The following is a 17,296-nucleotide window of genomic DNA, read 5'->3' on the forward strand; positions in this document are numbered from 1 at the left end:
CGAAAATTGAAGGAGCAAGCTTGGTTCTTTTCCTTCGAGTTGCACGCTGGAAATGGAGCTAGGAGAGAGGGAATTCTGATCTGAAATGAAGCTTCCAGAGGAAGCTTTATTGTGTGGTCCAAAGTTGCCCAAAAGTCAACCCTCCTTCGCGGGCGCGCGTGTTTTGTGCTCGATTTCTCTCGAGTTTATTTCACTAGTGCACTAGACCTCCAATACACTTATATTCATATAAATATTATTCACTCTTAATTGTCCCAAAATGAGGGTCTAAAGTCTCTCAATTAAATCGCGCATGTGAAAATGCGTATTTCCAAATTAGGCGCGATAAAGCGAAACCTCCAAGAATTTCTTATAACGATAGTACTAATAACTATCACTTGAGTACTTAAACATAAAATTACCTATTTTAGGACCATTGTGTAAGTCTCCAATTTTTCAAACTTATTGTACTCTCAATCGGTTAAAATTTCCAAACACGTTTTCTCTATTTTCACTAAACTAGCTCCCAAAAATTAATTTTTGAAACAAGTCACTTTAAAAATATAATGAAGCTATAATTCCATGTATTTAGGTCTAATAAGGTTAGAAAATATTATTCGGGGCAAATATCCAAATAAATAATTAAATGAGCCAAAAATAGAGGTTTGAAATAAGAATTTTACGTATCCTCACACAATCGCACCAGAGGATCAAGAAAAGACGACCTTCATGTGGTCATTCGGGACCTTTGCATACAGACGCATGCCCTTTGGATTATGCAATGCACCTGCAACATTCCAGAGATGTATGATAAGCATCTTTTCAGAGTATGTAGAGAAAATTATTGAGGTTTTCAAGGACAATTTTAGTGTATATGGTGATAGTTTCGATATTTGTCTAGATAACCTAAAATTGATCTTGCTGAGATGTATAGAGACTAATCTCGTACTTAACTGAGAAAAATGTTATTTTATGGTTGAGCATGAGATGATTTTAGGCCATGTAGTGTTCTCTAAGGGTATTGAGATTGACATGGCTAAAATCGACATTATATCTGTTTTACCTTACTCCATGAGTATGCAGGAAGTACACTCTTTTCTTAGACATGCAGGATTTTACCGAAGGGTCATCAAGGATTTTTCAAAAATTGGAGCCCATTTGTTCCAGTTTTTACAAAAAGATGTGGCTTTTGAATTTGATGACAAGTATGAGAGAGCTTTTGACAAGTTGAAGGAACTATTGACCTCGTCACCAATCATTCAACCCCCCGACTGGAGTCTACCCTTTGAGATCATGTGCGACGCCAGTGATCATGCAGTAGGGGCCATGTTAGGGCAGAGAGTGGGAAAGGCAGCTCACGTCATCTACTATGCGTCTCGAGCCTTGAATGGAATTCAAATAAACTACTGTACTATTGAAAAGGAGCTTCTTGCGGTTATCTTCACTTTAGAAAAGTTTAGGTCATATTTGTTAGATGCTAAAGTTATTATATTTTCTGATCATGCAGCGTTGCGGTACCTAATGACTAAGAAGGATGCGAAACCGAGACTCATAAGGCGGATATTGCTCCTGCAAGAGTTCGACCTAGAGATAAAGGATAAGAGAGGCTCAGAGAATTTGGTAGCCGACTACTTGAGCCGCATACCAGTGGAAGAGGAAAAAGAGCCATTGAGGGATACATTCCCTGATGAACACTTATTTTCTTTAAATTCTCAATTACCTTGGTATGCAGATTTAGTCAATTACCTAGTAACTGGTAATTTCTCTGCAGGTTGACAGAAATCGAAAAGGGACAAGTTGAAGAGCGATGCCAAGTACTTCATAAGGGATGACCCTTACTTGTGGAAGAGCTACACTGACCAAGTAATGAGAAGATGCGTAAGTGAAGTTGAATTTCAATCAATTCTAATATTCTGTCATACTTTTGCTTATGGAGGTCATTTTGGACCTAAACGAACTGCGCATAAGGTATTAGAGAGTGAATTTTATTGGCCTTCATTGTTTAAGGATGCATACGTGTTTTGTAAATCCTGTGATCGATGTCAAAGGACAGATAATCTAACCCGTAGAGATCATATGTCCCAAGTTCCGTTGATTTTGTTGAAATTTTTGATGTTTGGGGTATAAATTTTATGGGGTCTTTTCCTACCTCATTTGGTTGTATATACATATTGTTGGCAGTCGATTATGTTTCCAAATGGATGGAGGCTAAAGCCACCCGAACTAATGATTCAAAAGTTGTTGCAGGCTTTATCAAGTCTAATATTTATGTGCTTTTTGGGATGCCAAGAGCCATTGTTAGTGATAGGGAGACACACTTCTGCAATAAGACCATAGCTGCGCTGTTCCGAAGATATGGTGTATCCACAAGATCCCAACATCGTACCACCCTCAAACCAATGGTCAAGCGGAGGTATCGAATCGAGAAATCAAGTCCATCCTGGAGAAAATGATGTGACCCGATAGGAAGGACTGGAGTCAAAGGTTGAAAGATGCACTTTGGGCCTATCAGACTGCATATAAGACCCCTATCGGCATGTCATCCTACAGAGTGGTATTCGAAAAGTCGTGTCACCTTCCAGTGGAATTCGAGCACAAGGCCTTTTGGGCGATAAAGCAGTGTAACATGAATCTAGAGGAGGCCGGTGCCCATCAGAAGTTGGATTTGCAAGAACTGGAGGAGATCCGGAATGAAACATATGAGAACGCACTAATTTACATGGAGAGTAGTAGGGCGTTCCATGACCAACAAATTTCTAGGAAGACTTTTGTAGTTGGTCAGATGGTTCTCCTATACCAATCCCGACTTAAGCTCTTCCCAGGTTAGCTACGTTCCCGTTGGATTGGTCCTTTTGTTATTACTCACGTCTTTCCTTATGGTGCAGTAGAAATCCAGAGCACTGAGACAGACAATAAATTTATGATAAATGGACACTATCTCAAACATTATTATGAGAGCTTTCCAAGTGGAGAAGTGAAAATGATACGTCTGGATGCACCAACTTGTTCCAATTAGTGACACCGAGTCATGTCTAGCCAAAGACGTTAAAGAGAGACACTTTTTGCGAGGCAAGCCAAACATTGATTTTGTTGTTTTTCGTTGATTCAATTCTTTAAATTTGTCGTTTCTTACTTGGGTATTAGTTGATCTTGATATTTTCCTTCACTGTGAACAGGACAGGTAATCTTGACGTGCCCACACGAGGAGGGCACGTGTTGATCTTGTAAGCGCATCCTCCTAGTCAGTAGACTTTTACAAAACATGGCGTGCCCATGCCATGTTGGTAAAACCTCAGCATCTCGTGACACTGGCAGGAAGTGGAATCATGGCATGCTCACGCGAGAAGGGCACACGTAAAAGTGCGAAAAGTGACTCTCGAGGTCAGATTACTTTTTCGAATCTTCGCGTGCCCACGCCGTATTTGACGACCCAAAAACAAAAGGGAAAAAATGTTCTAATAAAAAAATAAAAAAAAATAGAAAAATAAAAATTAACAATATTTTCCATTTTAACCTTCAATTTTGCTTTTCAAAATTCAAAATTTAAAATTTCAATTAAAAAAAAAACTCCAAAAACTATTTTTCCTTTATCTTCTTTTTCTTTCTTTCTTCTTCCCCAATTCCCTTCCCCCTTTCTCTTTCGGCTGAGAGCCCCACGTCCGCCGCCAATGCTACCCCACCCACCACTGCCGCTCGCTCCTCTCTCTCTCGCTCTTCGAGGCAGCCGCACGTCATCGTAGCCAGCCCGCAAGAGGGCACCTCCATCCTCACGCAAACCCACACACACTCTCTCTCCTCCACTGCCGCGCCACCTATCGCGCCCACGAACTGCCTCTTTCTCTCTCTCCTACTCGCGACCATCCACAAGTGCGTCACCAGCTCACGGCCACAAGCCTGGCCTGCTACTCTTTCTCGCCCATTGCCGTACGCTGTTGCACCGACCACTCTCACAGCGCCGCTGCCGCACTTTAGTCCTCTCTTCTCACACTATTCGGCCGTCCAGGTGGAGGTATCCCGTGGTTAAAACCCCAATTAGTTATCTATTTCTTTCTTTTTTTTATCGCTGGAATTGGGAATTGTTCTACTGTATTATCACTTGAGTGCGACTGCCGTGACTAATTGATTTTCCTTATTGGTCGTTGGGGACATTTGTTGAGATTTCGGATGAAATTGGGTCCAATTGCTGCATTTATTAATTTGTTTAGACACTAGCACTACTCCTAGTTTGTTCGATTGAATTGGTTGGCCGTCTTTTGCCCGTTGAGTTTAATTCTTGCATTGTTTGGGGTTGTCTTCTAATATTGATTGAATTGTTGGGCATTATTTGGGTTTCGACTGCTTGAGACTTCTATTGCACCTTTAGTTGGGTAATTTCTGTGTTTGTTTGTTGAATTGGGAGGCGACTGTGACACTTGCATTGCTTATTGAAGTTGGTTGATTCTAATTGCCTTGCTGGGAGTATTTTGTCTATTTATTTCAATTCCTAGGTTCTTTGGCGCATTTGTTGCGCTTTTGGACTGCATTGTTTCTGCATTTGACTAAATTGTGACCACCAGTGATTATTGATTGCAATTGCTATGTTGTTGGGGTATTTGTATAGCCTTTGGGTGCTTGAATTATGCATTTTGTTGGTTGGGTTGATTGCGAGGGAGGCCCTAGTGGCTACTAAATTGTTATTGTTTTGAATTTGCTGGTTCCAGTATTTGTTGGCAATTGTTGCCTCTTGTTGATTGGATTGACATTTGGTGATAATGGTGAGATCCAAATTCTCTTCTAGGTCCAGGATACCTAGACCCTCCACAGCCACCACTTCCCAACCCACCATTCCCGCCTCTGATCCCTCGCACGACCCTTCTTCCTCTGGGAGGAGGGCTAGTCTTGGGAGGCAAAAAGGCGTCCATATCTTTGAAGGAATTTTGGGGGTAACTTGACCTTTACCAAGGCCGCCGACAAGCAGCGATATGCTGCTGGTTGTGAACGGCGGATTACCCCCTACCGGTTTCTGGATACCGCCACTATGGTTCTTCTGAACATTAGGGTTGACTTTGATCACTTGATCCGGGCCATTGGGTGACGTCCCTATGCCAATATTGTTAATCGTTCAGCCTTTGTTGAGTTGGTTAAGAAGTTTTATGCCACATTCGAGTTTGACCTTCCCATCAGTTATACAGTCTCTACCCCCAACGTCATCCATTTTTGGTTAATGGGTCAGGAGTTCCATCACTCAATCACTGATTTTAACCTCGTCTTTGGTTTTATTGATCCGACCCATGCCGACTCTCTTGAGTATGCCAAGAGTGCGTGCGACTACGTGAGCCCTTCTTCTCCCGCTATGGATATATTTGGGAGGATATGTCCGTAGACGGTGCTAGTTACAACCCTCGTCAGTCTAAAAGTTTCTATCTGAAGGACCCAGTTTCTCGCTATATCCAACGTTTCTTGGCCTATAGTTTCTCGGGTAGGCGAGATAGTTCGGGGATTTTGTCTAAGTCGGAATTCTTCTTTATTTGATGCATGGACAACAACATTAAAATTAATTTGGGGTGCTGGCTCGCTTCTCAATTCAAATCTGTTTTGACTAAAAAGAAGCGCCCCCTAATTTTTGGGTCTTATATTACCTATCTAGTTGTTAATCTATATGTGCTTGATCTTTCTAACCATGATTTGCATGTAGCCTGTCAAATGGAGCTCTTAGACATTCCCTGCTTAGAAAAAATGGGTTTGGTCAGGAAGGGTGACAGCGGGTGGGAGATTACTCCCCCAGGATCGACTCGCATTCCCTCTCGATCCTCTTTTGTCCGTTCCTCCATTGTTGGCGGTGATCCTGACCCGTCTACCTCCGCTCTACCCTCAGGGACTGATGACTGACACTAATTTCGGACGCAAGTTTAGAATCTAGAGGCTCGGATGACCAACATTGATGCCAACATGGCTAATATGGTGCAGAATTTGGAGGCGTTTATGCACCATGCGGGTCTTGTACCTCAATTCCCGCCTAACCCACCGCTGTGACCCCTCCACGATCCCCGGGATTTTAGGGAAGTTTCATTGTTCTTCTTCTTCTTCTTTTGCTATTTATTTGTTACATTGAGGGCAATGTGCCATTTAGGTTGGGGGGAGAGGGATCAGCTGTGGTGCTAGTATTTCTAATATTTAGTTTTCAGATGTTTTTCCTTTATTTTTAGTTTGTTTTGTCTATTTCGTTTACTTTCTTTTTTTTTAGTGATCAGCTCTCCTATGACTGCCAAGGTTTGATGTTGGATTGGTTGAGTCTAATTCTGCTATTGCCAAGTTTTAGTAATAAAAGTGTTTATAGTTAATGTGAATTGAGTCCAAAAACATCTCTTTGGTAAATATTGGTGATTGTTTGACTCTTATAATTTTTGGTTAACTTTTTTAGGTATAGGGAATCATTGTTGACATTTTTCATGTGAATTGGTCTAGTTATTATACTTTAGTTCCCTTGTTTGAAAAAATGAGGCTGGCTGAGCTATTTTTTTTGTGTTAGTTTGAGTTATTGTGTTATCTGGCTTGGAATAACAATTGATTGTACTCCGCTAGTTGTTACTATTGAGTAAATCAGGGATTTACCTAAAGTGTCGATTCTCGCATCAAAAAAGTAGTAATTTCTATGAGTACGTGGCTTCATAGCGACGGAGCTAAGTAACAGGCTCTTCCATCTGGCAAATGTTGGAGTTCGCGTCAAAAGACCCGAATGGCTAAAGACTAAGTCGTTTGTTACTATTGAAAAAGGAAAAAAAAAAGAGAAGATAGAAGAGATAAATGTGAGGTTGTGTCAGTATTGTAATAAAAGTCAACTTGCGGATTGTGGATTATAGTTGAGATTTTGTTAATAGTTTGGAACTTCCTGTAAATGTGAGCAACCATTCCTTTTTCTTAGATTAGTTAACCTGAAAATTGGAGGAGTTTATGGTTTAGAAGCTAACCGGGAATGATACTTCTTGGATCTTGACCATTGAATGCTTGATATGTGTTTCTCTTGGTATTTTGGCAATATGGTAGATGGAGCAATATCCATTGTCGAATATTGATGTTTGTTTGCTATTCTCATGCTTGAGCACAAGCATGGTTTAGGTGTGTGGGGAATTGATAGGTTGCAATTTTATCATTTATTTTATAATTAATTTTCCTTATTACCTGACCTGATGTGGATTAATTATTAGATTCTACTCATTTTTTAAAATTTACATTTATTACAGGGAGTAGAACAAAAATACCATAACAAGTGCCAATTTGACAGTCATCAGGAAAGGAGTTCAAGTAGCAGTCCTTATTCCAGGGGCAAATACGGCATCCATGGGCACTTTTGTAAAAGATGAAACTTTTCTTCTTTTGGTAGTTCCCAAAAAGAGAGGAGATCAAGCGAATCTAAGAGTCTTCCTTTTCTTCCTCTGGAGCGCAACATAGCTAGGTAGAAGAAAGTAGATAAGGATAGATAGCAGACAATAGGTTCTACTTTTAGCTTAGCTGTTTGACCTTTCCTTTTGGCTTTAGAATAGCTTTTTCCCTCATACGTGAGGAGACGAAGGAAAAACAATTAATCACTTTGGGTAGCTTCACTTTTCTCCTTTATTCGAATGAATTGAGATTTCTCAATCGAAGACAATGGCCGTGTCTGTTTCTTCAACTTTATGTAGGTTTTCCTCGTCAAGGATGAACTAAGCCCCTTTTTCTAGTCAAGGAACAATGGAGGCTTTGGGTCGCCTAAAAATTATGAGATCGGATTAATTTTATCTATTCCTCTTATTTATTGATATCTGCATATTTTCCGATTGCAGTGCGTATGATTGTTAAATTAGTTGATTATCTTGGATCCGGATAGTGAATTGATTTAGTAATCTATTGTCAATTAAGGCATTAAATCCGTAATTATTTAATTACTCTGAAATAGTGACAACTGGCATGATTAAGTTTGTGTCAGGGGAATACGTAGGTTAATCTAAAATAACACTGGTAGTGCGTTATTTGGTTAGAATATGCCTCCTCTAATACGTAAGGTAATTGGGAAATTAAATCTTACAGGTGTACCTAGGATTATTTCTCAATTAGAGTGCGACGCCTCCACCTCTCCCTAGGGCGAACCCTAGAGTATCAGCGGAACGTCTGCCCAACTCTCGTCAGGACTTACGCACTCATTCAAGCTTAATAAAGGATCACAAATCAACCATCGACTTAATTAAGAAGTATTTCGAATATACAAGTTCAAAACTCCCAAGTAAACCATTATGATTATAAACCACAAAACCCAAGTATAACAAAATTTACACTTTAATGGTCTCCAATAATATACAAAAATATACTAACTTCCACCAAAATTCGCTAGTCTAGAACTTCCAACTTCCATCTCCGAAGCCTGTTAAGGAAAACAAACTTAAAGAGATGAACTAACGCTCAGTGAGGCCAAGAAAACAAGCAAGCACGTAGGACCAATTAATCAAATAGCATATTTGAAAGCATCTTTAACATGAACTTTCATTTAAATGCACAAGTAGGAAATAAACACACAAGGAAGGATACAGGAACTCTCAGGAGCTATTTTCATGTCTCGACCGATTCAAGCCATTTGGGGTTGACTCTCAGTCAACTCAAGTCGAAACATGACCGTAGTGCTCCACTTATTTCCTCCATCCAACATAACACCCTCTTGGATCCGAAACTAAACATGCATGAGGTGGCAATACTAATTGAGTATGCCAAGCGAGATCACAAAAGATCAAGCTATAAAATTTTTCATGGTTCACTAAGCTTCTCGACCAAACCCTCATTGGCTCAAGTTACGAGATTAGCCAACGGGTTGGGGTGTCCCAGAAGTATAAGTGGTCGATGAGACATCGTTCCAATCGACTTAGAATTGTGTATAGCTCTGAGTCGGTATGAGAGGCACCTCTCACTCGAATATGAGTATGGTACATGCTTCCGCTCAGAGAATCGATTATAGCACTAAATCGGTATGAGAAACACCTCCTACTCGAATAGGGTGTGGTACATGCTTTCGTTTGGTGCTCACGAGTTAAATATGTTCATGCACAAATGCAAGTCATATATATTCATTTAACAAGTATCATGTAATCAGGAGAGAGAAAGGACGAGGGCGGTAAAGTACACTCTCGTCTCGGCAAGTTCATGTATCATATAGGACTTGTACAAACAGCAATTTAATCATAGTAACATTGAACATGCACTTGGCACTCACAAAAAATCAAGGCAAAACAAGAGTAAAGCGAGAAGTCAGATGAGCTTTTCGGCGTTCTCGTGACCACCTGAGACATGCAAAATCACGATTATCTAGGTATTCAACCAAGATTATAAAGAAAAATATTTTCTTGTTACCCACTCTCAAGGTCACAAGTCAAGTCAAGTTAAAGGAGCTTTTCTCGCTAAATTATTGAAATAATGCTCAAAGAGAACTCAAAGGTTGTGTTCGATTCAAGTCGTGATAAGAAATTTCAATTCCAAAAGAAAGTACCATATTTACTTTCGGCACGAAAATCAAGAAAAAGATAGATGGTTTTCATCTTTCAAAATTTTTAATCTCATGTCCAAAAGTTAGAATATAAAGAACGTTCACATTTTCCAAACTAATGGAGTCAAAACTCATCCAAAACTCCACTCATTTTCATAGTAAATGTCAAAGCTAAAGGTTCCAAGTTTCAAGTATAAAACTAGTGAAATTCTCCAAGAATTACTCTAGTTAAAATGCTCTCTTTTAAAATTCAAACTCATGGAAATTGAGGGCACAAGACTAGGGATTAAAGTCCATTTCTCAAGTATGAAAAGAGGTGCCATTAACCAAGGAAGTTAAACAATCAAGAAAACGCATCAAGGGAGGTTTAAATATTTTGGAATCTAAAATTCAAAATGAAGGTTTAAAGTTCAAAGAGACCTTGTATCCAACCATGAAACTAAATTTAAAACGGACCGACAATCTCAAAGGAAGGTTGAAAGTGCTTAAAAGAGTCCTTTGTTTGAAACCAGAAAATTTCCAGTTTGGTGCGACACTATTTTGAAAAATCATATTTTGAGTTCCATAAGTCCAAAAATTAGAAACTTTATACCGTTAGAAACTAGACTCAATACATTAGAACTCTTTAGAAGACACTTTTTTCAAACTCCAATTCAAAATTATTCAAATTTTAGCTCAAAAGCACTGTTCCAGACAGGACAGAGCAAAACAGGCTTGCAATTTCAGTAAACTTTGAAAATTCGGCAAAATTCGTAGAAATAAAATCAACCCTTAAAATTTATACCACACATAGAATTCCAAATCTAGTTTCAAATGCAACAAACGAAACTCAATTTGGACCTTTCTACACCAAGATACAATAGCTTTAAGAAAGCTGAGTTTTGGAACCTGTTTACAAAATTTCCAGTTCTGAAGTGCTTGACAGAGTTTCAAAGTCTAATCATAACTAAAGCTACACAACTTAAATTTAGTGTGGTTTGTGGCGTTGGAAATTAGATTCAAAAGGCTACAATTCACTAGAAGGAACTGTCTTAAATTTCGTTTTGCAAGATTGGCGAAATCGAGCTACAAACTGCAGTTAGGCTGGTTTCTCGGATGAAAACAGTTAGAAAAATCAGTTATATTTGCTGGTTCACTACGGTTCATAGGAAATGAATTAGGAGGTGTATTTTATACCGTTGGAAACCCTCGGAGTCTAGTTTCGGATGCAATAAACAGCACCCAATTATTTTAACTCCCAGACAAAAAGTTATGACCCAAAATGTGAACACTAGTCGGGGCTCCTAGTCAGAAAATTTTCCAGATTTCTTCCTTACTTAAACCCTACTTTAACTCAACCAATTATAAAGCTTTTTGGGAGATATTTAACACACATAAACATCATCATATAACAAACATTATAGCACCAAAACAATATTAAAATTTGAATTAACATCAGGGATTCAACAAGCCGAAATTCGGACAGCATGCATGTCTCAATCCTCTAGTTTTCTTTTTAACTTTCTAACCCTAAACTTGGCCATATCTCAACAAAACAAGCATCAAACAACCAAGTAAATACACAAAATCCTCAAGGCCTTTACCTATAAAGCCACCTCAAGTCCTCTACCTAGTGTCAAGGTTTTTGTGAACCCATCAACAATCCAAAACTAACTAGATAGAACTAACTAACTACTATGATTTGAGAGGAAAATATGAGAGCTTTAGGAGTTTTACCTTTCTTCCAAGTATAGGGTGCAAGACTACAAGGAAACCAAACTCTAATACTCCAAGTACCTTCCTCTTCCAAGTCCCCTTGCAAGCTTGTGTGATGATGTGACGCCCGAAGGAAGAAAAGGAAAAATTTTTCTTATTTATTTTATTTTCCGCGTGAATTTCTCTTACTTTATTTTATTATCAAAATTTTCCAGAGATTTTTATAAATGAATATAGTTTTCCAACCATTTTTCTAGTATAAGTTAGTTCGGGTCATTTTGAAGCGTATTATGGATGTGGGGCCCGCTAGTGCGTTAAATGCGATAAAATTTTGTCGATTAATTGAAGTTTTGTATCAAGAAATATTATTTTACAAGGTGCTAGGAAATAATTAGAGGTTACCTAGAGGGATTAACCATTGGAAGACAACAAGATGAGGATTAACCCTTGGATGCCATTTGTCCTTGAAACATTGGACCTTGACTTTGACTTGGACTTGTCTTAACCTTTACTAAACCAAATTTTGACCCAATTTCTTTCCATTTTCATTGTCTTGGCCGAAATTTATGGAGAGGAAAGAACAAGAGAGAGTTTCTTCAACTTCAACTTCAATTCTTGCTCAAATCTTGAGTTTCAACCGTTGAATTATCAAATTACTCCATCAAAGTTGTTTATTAAGGAGGATTAAAGCTTCTAGTGGAGGGATTTGTGAAAGGAAAACCCTAAGTTATCATCTTTCTTGAGGTGTTAAGGTACTTTGCTTACAAACTTTCTCTTTGTTCTTGCTAATGTCAAATTAGTGGCTTTAGTGGCTAAATATGTTGATTTGTGGTAGGTTTTATGGTTGAAAGTGGAGTTTTGATGGATTTTGATTTATTAGTGATTTTTCTGTTTTTATATCATAATTATTGTTTAGTCATGGATTGATGGCCTGTTATAGTGTAAAATGGAGATTGGTATATGTTGGATATGATTGGTTGCGGAAAATTTTAGAGTTTATGCGAAATTTCCAGTTTAGGGTTTCATCCTACCCTGTTCTGCCCGAACCTGTTAGGCCATGATTGAGGCCGAATCAGCCTTTTCCCAAAACATGCAAGTTGTTGGTAATTGAGTTAGCTAGCTACCTGTAAAATTTCAGCTCAATCGGAGTACTGTATCATGTGAAATGACCGAAATACCCTTGACTGCCCATGAGCCCTATTCGCGCCCAGATTTCTGTTTTCGTGGAGTTTTCCATTTTTGACTCTGAAAATGCATGATTTGGCTTTAGAGATCTTCATAAGAAATGTAGGGTTATGTCTTGTCTTCGAAACGCCATAAGATTCGTTTCAATCCGATAAGTGTATCTTCAGTTATGGATATTGTACCGAAAGGTGTATTTGATAGTCTATGATGTGTATGTGGTTGATTTGAGATGAATTGGTGTTGCTTGTAGGATGGAAAAGTAAGGAAATTAAGGGGATATGCTGTCCGATCTTTGAAAGCATTTGATTGCTTTGAGTTTGAGTTGAAGGGCTTGGACTTGAGCAAGGCAACGATATATGATGGATGGTTCCTGAGCCGTGGTTGGTGAGTGACCCAAACTATTTCCAAAGCTCCTTATGCACTGTTTCTTGCATTATTTACTCGATTGCATATCATGTATGCTTGCATGTGAATTCATGACATGATTTGGCTCCAATGAATTCTTAGGAAGTCTTGTGCTGAACACCAACGTCTCCACCACTGTTTACTTGGAGCAAATGGCTCCCTATCACTGTTTCACTGTTACTGGATCAATTTGAGTGTTGGATGTTTAGGTACAATGATTTCACTGGCTCACAAGAGCAATAAACGTATATTTGATTTCTGATTCATGACATCATTGAAATGAACTATTGAAAAACTGATTTGATGACTGCTTTTACTGGTTACTCGCTGAGCTTCTAACTCACCCCAAAATGTTTTATTTCCCCTCCACAGGGCTCGAGGCGAAGGAAGCGCTTGTATCACGTTATTCGTGTGACTGGATGGCTTATATCTTGTATAGTTTAGATTTGGACTCATTTGTGTAATAGTTGGGCTAGTGTGACTGTTTGGACTCAAAAGTGGATGTATGTGTACGTTCCACGCTTAGAATTAGTTTCCGCTTCGCTTATGATATGTTAATTTGAGGAACATTTGATGTATATTTGAGATGTATATTGTATTTGAATTGAGGATTGGCGTAAGTGAATGAGTCCCGGCGAGAGCTGGGCAGGCGGTCCGCTGAACCCTTTGGTTCGCCTTTGGGGGAGGTGGGGCTGTCACAGATGAACCAAGAAATGAAGCAAATTTGGAGAGTGTTTTGGAGCAAAATGGAAGACAAGAGAGCTGAAATTTTTTGTCAGAAATTGGGAAGGGTGGCCGGCCAAGGAAAGGAGAGGAAGAGAGGTTTTGTATGGTAGTTGGTGACTTGATGGAATGACAAGGAAGAATTGACATAATGGTGTTTTGGTACCAAAAGTTAACAAAGGAATAGGAGACCATTAGTGCTCCTAATTGAGTTTAATTTAACTCACTCACCTCTAATCCCTCAATTAACTTTTTTTAGTCTACTATCGATCATCCTTAATTCTCCAAGATTATTTCACTTTCGGATCGAACTTTACCTCGAAAAACGTGTAATCGCTATTTCTCACTAAACGAGCAGCAGAAAAATTAAATTTGCTAACGAAACATTTTAAAATATAAAATGAAACATTGTTCCAAGCTAATGAATTTAAAATGAATGAAATAAATTAATCGGAGTAAACGAATAAATAAATGATTAAATAAACCAGTAAAATAAAATAAAAGTAAGTAAAATAAAAAAATTCGGGTCCTCACATAGAGCAGTGATTAACGGGCGTACCTTAATCACCGTTACAGTAAGGAGGGGGTAGACTGTCATCACTTGTTTGGTAGTTATAACCTATTTATTAGTAAATAATTGGAATTACCTTTGCAACAATGATCAATTAGGTGAACCATTGCTGAAGTTATTTCTTGGCTAGACCTTTAGTTATTATTATTTTGATTTTAGTGAATTGTCATTTAATTCTTAGTTAGCTATTTGTTTTTATTCGAACTATCTTAATTGGCATCTTTTATACAAAATCACCCCCTTGTTACTTTGAATTTCAAAAGAGACAAATACCCCTAGTTCCTGAGGAGACGACCCTACTTGCCCTTTATACAAATCAATAAATCCTCGTGAGTAAGCAATCTCATTCTAGTATATCAGATTAAGCAAACTTTTCGCGAACAGGCCTGCTCCAGTATTTAGAATCGGGTTTTGATTACTTTAATTAGCAACTAGGTTTACTTTTATTATTACACAGGCATCGACAACCTATCACATATACAAACCCTAATTCAAATATGAAGTACAAGAACCATCAACTTGAAAACTACCAAGATTCACCACCATATCATGTCTTTATCCAACAATCAACCTTATTTTTAACATAAGACAAAGAAAGAAGGTTAATCTAGCATTTTACCTCTTTTGCTTTCCAACCAAGATGAACTTCCAACCACCAAATCTTCTCCTCTCCAAACTTAAGCCAAGATGGAGAAAAATCCTAAGCTATCTCCTTCCTTTTTCCCTCAGAATCCAAGCAAGATTGAAGCTAGTTTGGATGAATTTTTTCCTCTCTTTTTTCCTCCCTAGCTCACAGTTCCTTCTCTCCCTTTTTCTTGAATTTATTTTGTTTGGTTTTAAGACAAGAAAGGAAAGATTAAATGGTAGAAAAGTTTAGTCAAAGGTCAAAGAAAGAAGCTTAGCTCTCTTATGATGACACATGTCACTTCTAGTAGTTTCTTATTGCACTAAATTCCCTTTATTTTTCCAAAAGGTTCCTTTCACACCCCACTAAAAAGAAAAATCTCATTTAACCCCACATACTAACTCCCACATGAAAATTGAATAAAAGCACTAAGATAATCATTATCAAGTCAATAAATAAACAAATAGATGATTAAATAAATAAAGTGTCATGTAGTTAAATTAGATAAATTAACAAAATTTTTAGAGTCTCACAACTTTACTTTATATTGACATTGGCAGGACTATAGCCCCTACCGATTATGTCGTGACCATCAGAGCCGTCACATTAATATTCACACTTAATCAAGTAAAATCACATAATATTATATAAGTATGAATATCTCATATACATATAGATTTCATAACAAGAAGCATATAGGTTCAACGAATGTAGCTATACAGGGTCCATTTTCATATAAAGAAAGCAAACACTTTATTAAACATTGCCAAAACAATTTTAGAAAATGCAAGGGGTAAATCCCACTCACCTTGATCAATTTGGAAGAAAGTCCTACTAGGGTTCTTGATCCTTGCCTTCTAACTCTAGAGAAATGACATGTAAATCTATTACTTGACGCACACAAATTGTTCATCACTTATTTCTTTAATGCATCCTCTAGAAATCTTTAATCTTAAGATACTTAAAATTTCCATACGAGTAAAGTTTCTATATTTAATATTCCCTTTTTAATTAAGTTTCCCATTTTTAGAAAGTTTCCATTTTTAGAAAGTTATTATTCTTGGGAAGTCGACTAACTTTGGAAGGAATCCTTATTTAGGTAAATATTCTTGGAAAAATCAATCATTAAGGAAAGTTTAGTTAATTTAGCTAAATCTTTATTTTAGAAAGGTCATGAATTAACTTAGAAAAGTCCATAACTTTAGAAGTCATATATTTTTGGAAAAGTTCTTAAAACGCAATGACCCTGAAACAATTGTAGCTGTGGCTGATGAGCGCGGGATATACATATATCAATTAACTCATTCCATAGTCAAGTTTTATATTTATAACATCCTAAATACTCCACACGCGATTTTTCGTAAATATACGAGTCGAGATCGAGTATAGAATATTAAGAGTCGAATCCACAGGGAAGATTTTCAATTACCGGTGATTTTCGAACTCCTTTATTATTTAGACTATATGCATGAAGTAAAAGTGATAAAATTAACACTAAAAAACTCCTAGATGTATGGAATTCTTTACTACTCTTGCTAATGAGATTACCGGCAAAATAAATGCTATTATCTTGACTAGTTATGGCGTAATTTCCTAATGTATGTGAAACTTACTCTCGTAGTGAATCAACTATACTTATAGCTAAACCATACCTACTCTTGTGGTTATGAAATTAATTACAAGCTCAAGTATTCTATGGAATTACATGAAACAAGTCACTAAACCTACAAATGTGCTCCTCTACTCTCGTGAGTGAACTCCCTAGATTTATCACTTCATTGAATTAGTGTTAAATTCCAATTCTTATTGCAAATTTAACACCTTAAAATATCACAATTAATGGCCGGTTAATCATGTTTAGAAAAGTAAAAGTGATAAATAACTTGCTCAAAATAATATCATTAAATAACCAAGTAAACATCACTAACAAGATATAGAAAGTTCATCCATACTCTAGGCATAAACTTTAACTAAACATGAAAAACAAGAAAGAAAAGACCATACTTGTATTATAACTAAACATAAGATTCAAATACAAGAGTTAAAGAGTTGAAGAGTTGGAACCCCTTGTCACATGTGAGCAACATCTTCTCCACCTTCAAACCTCAATCATCATCCTTGCTTAGCATGATACAAGATAGGATAAAACTATACTAATCTAGCTAAACTAATGAACTAAGAAAAATCAGTGAAAATTGCATTTTTGATGGAGTTTCTCTAGCCTTCTAAAGTTTTTTAAATGTTCTCCAAAGGCTATATTTATAGAGGAATTCAAGAGCCAAAGGAGTTGTTTCTAGTTGGTATTTTTTACTCTTGAAACTCTCAAAGTTTTCATATTCATCTGATCATTTCAAGTCAGAATCTTTGCAAAAAAAAGTGGCCAAAAAGGTTGTGTAAAAAGGGCACAAGTTGCAGCCGAAATCCATTAAAACGCGGGTAGAAAATGTGGCCTGTGCCCGCGTGTTGACCCCCCGTTTTACTCTTTGCAGGTTTGCACTTTCCTAGGCAGAATTCATCCTTACTCTGTTTTTGGTCCAAATTCAACTGATATTGTCTCGATGTTAGAGGCTGAACTAGCTCTTGTGTAAAATATGAAAGTTTTAGTTCTTTGAGTTGGCTTTTCAATGCA

The sequence above is a fragment of the Coffea eugenioides genome, chromosome 9 (genome assembly GCF_003713205.1).
Source record: "Coffea eugenioides isolate CCC68of chromosome 9, Ceug_1.0, whole genome shotgun sequence".
Lineage (NCBI taxonomy): Eukaryota > Viridiplantae > Streptophyta > Magnoliopsida > Gentianales > Rubiaceae > Coffea > Coffea eugenioides.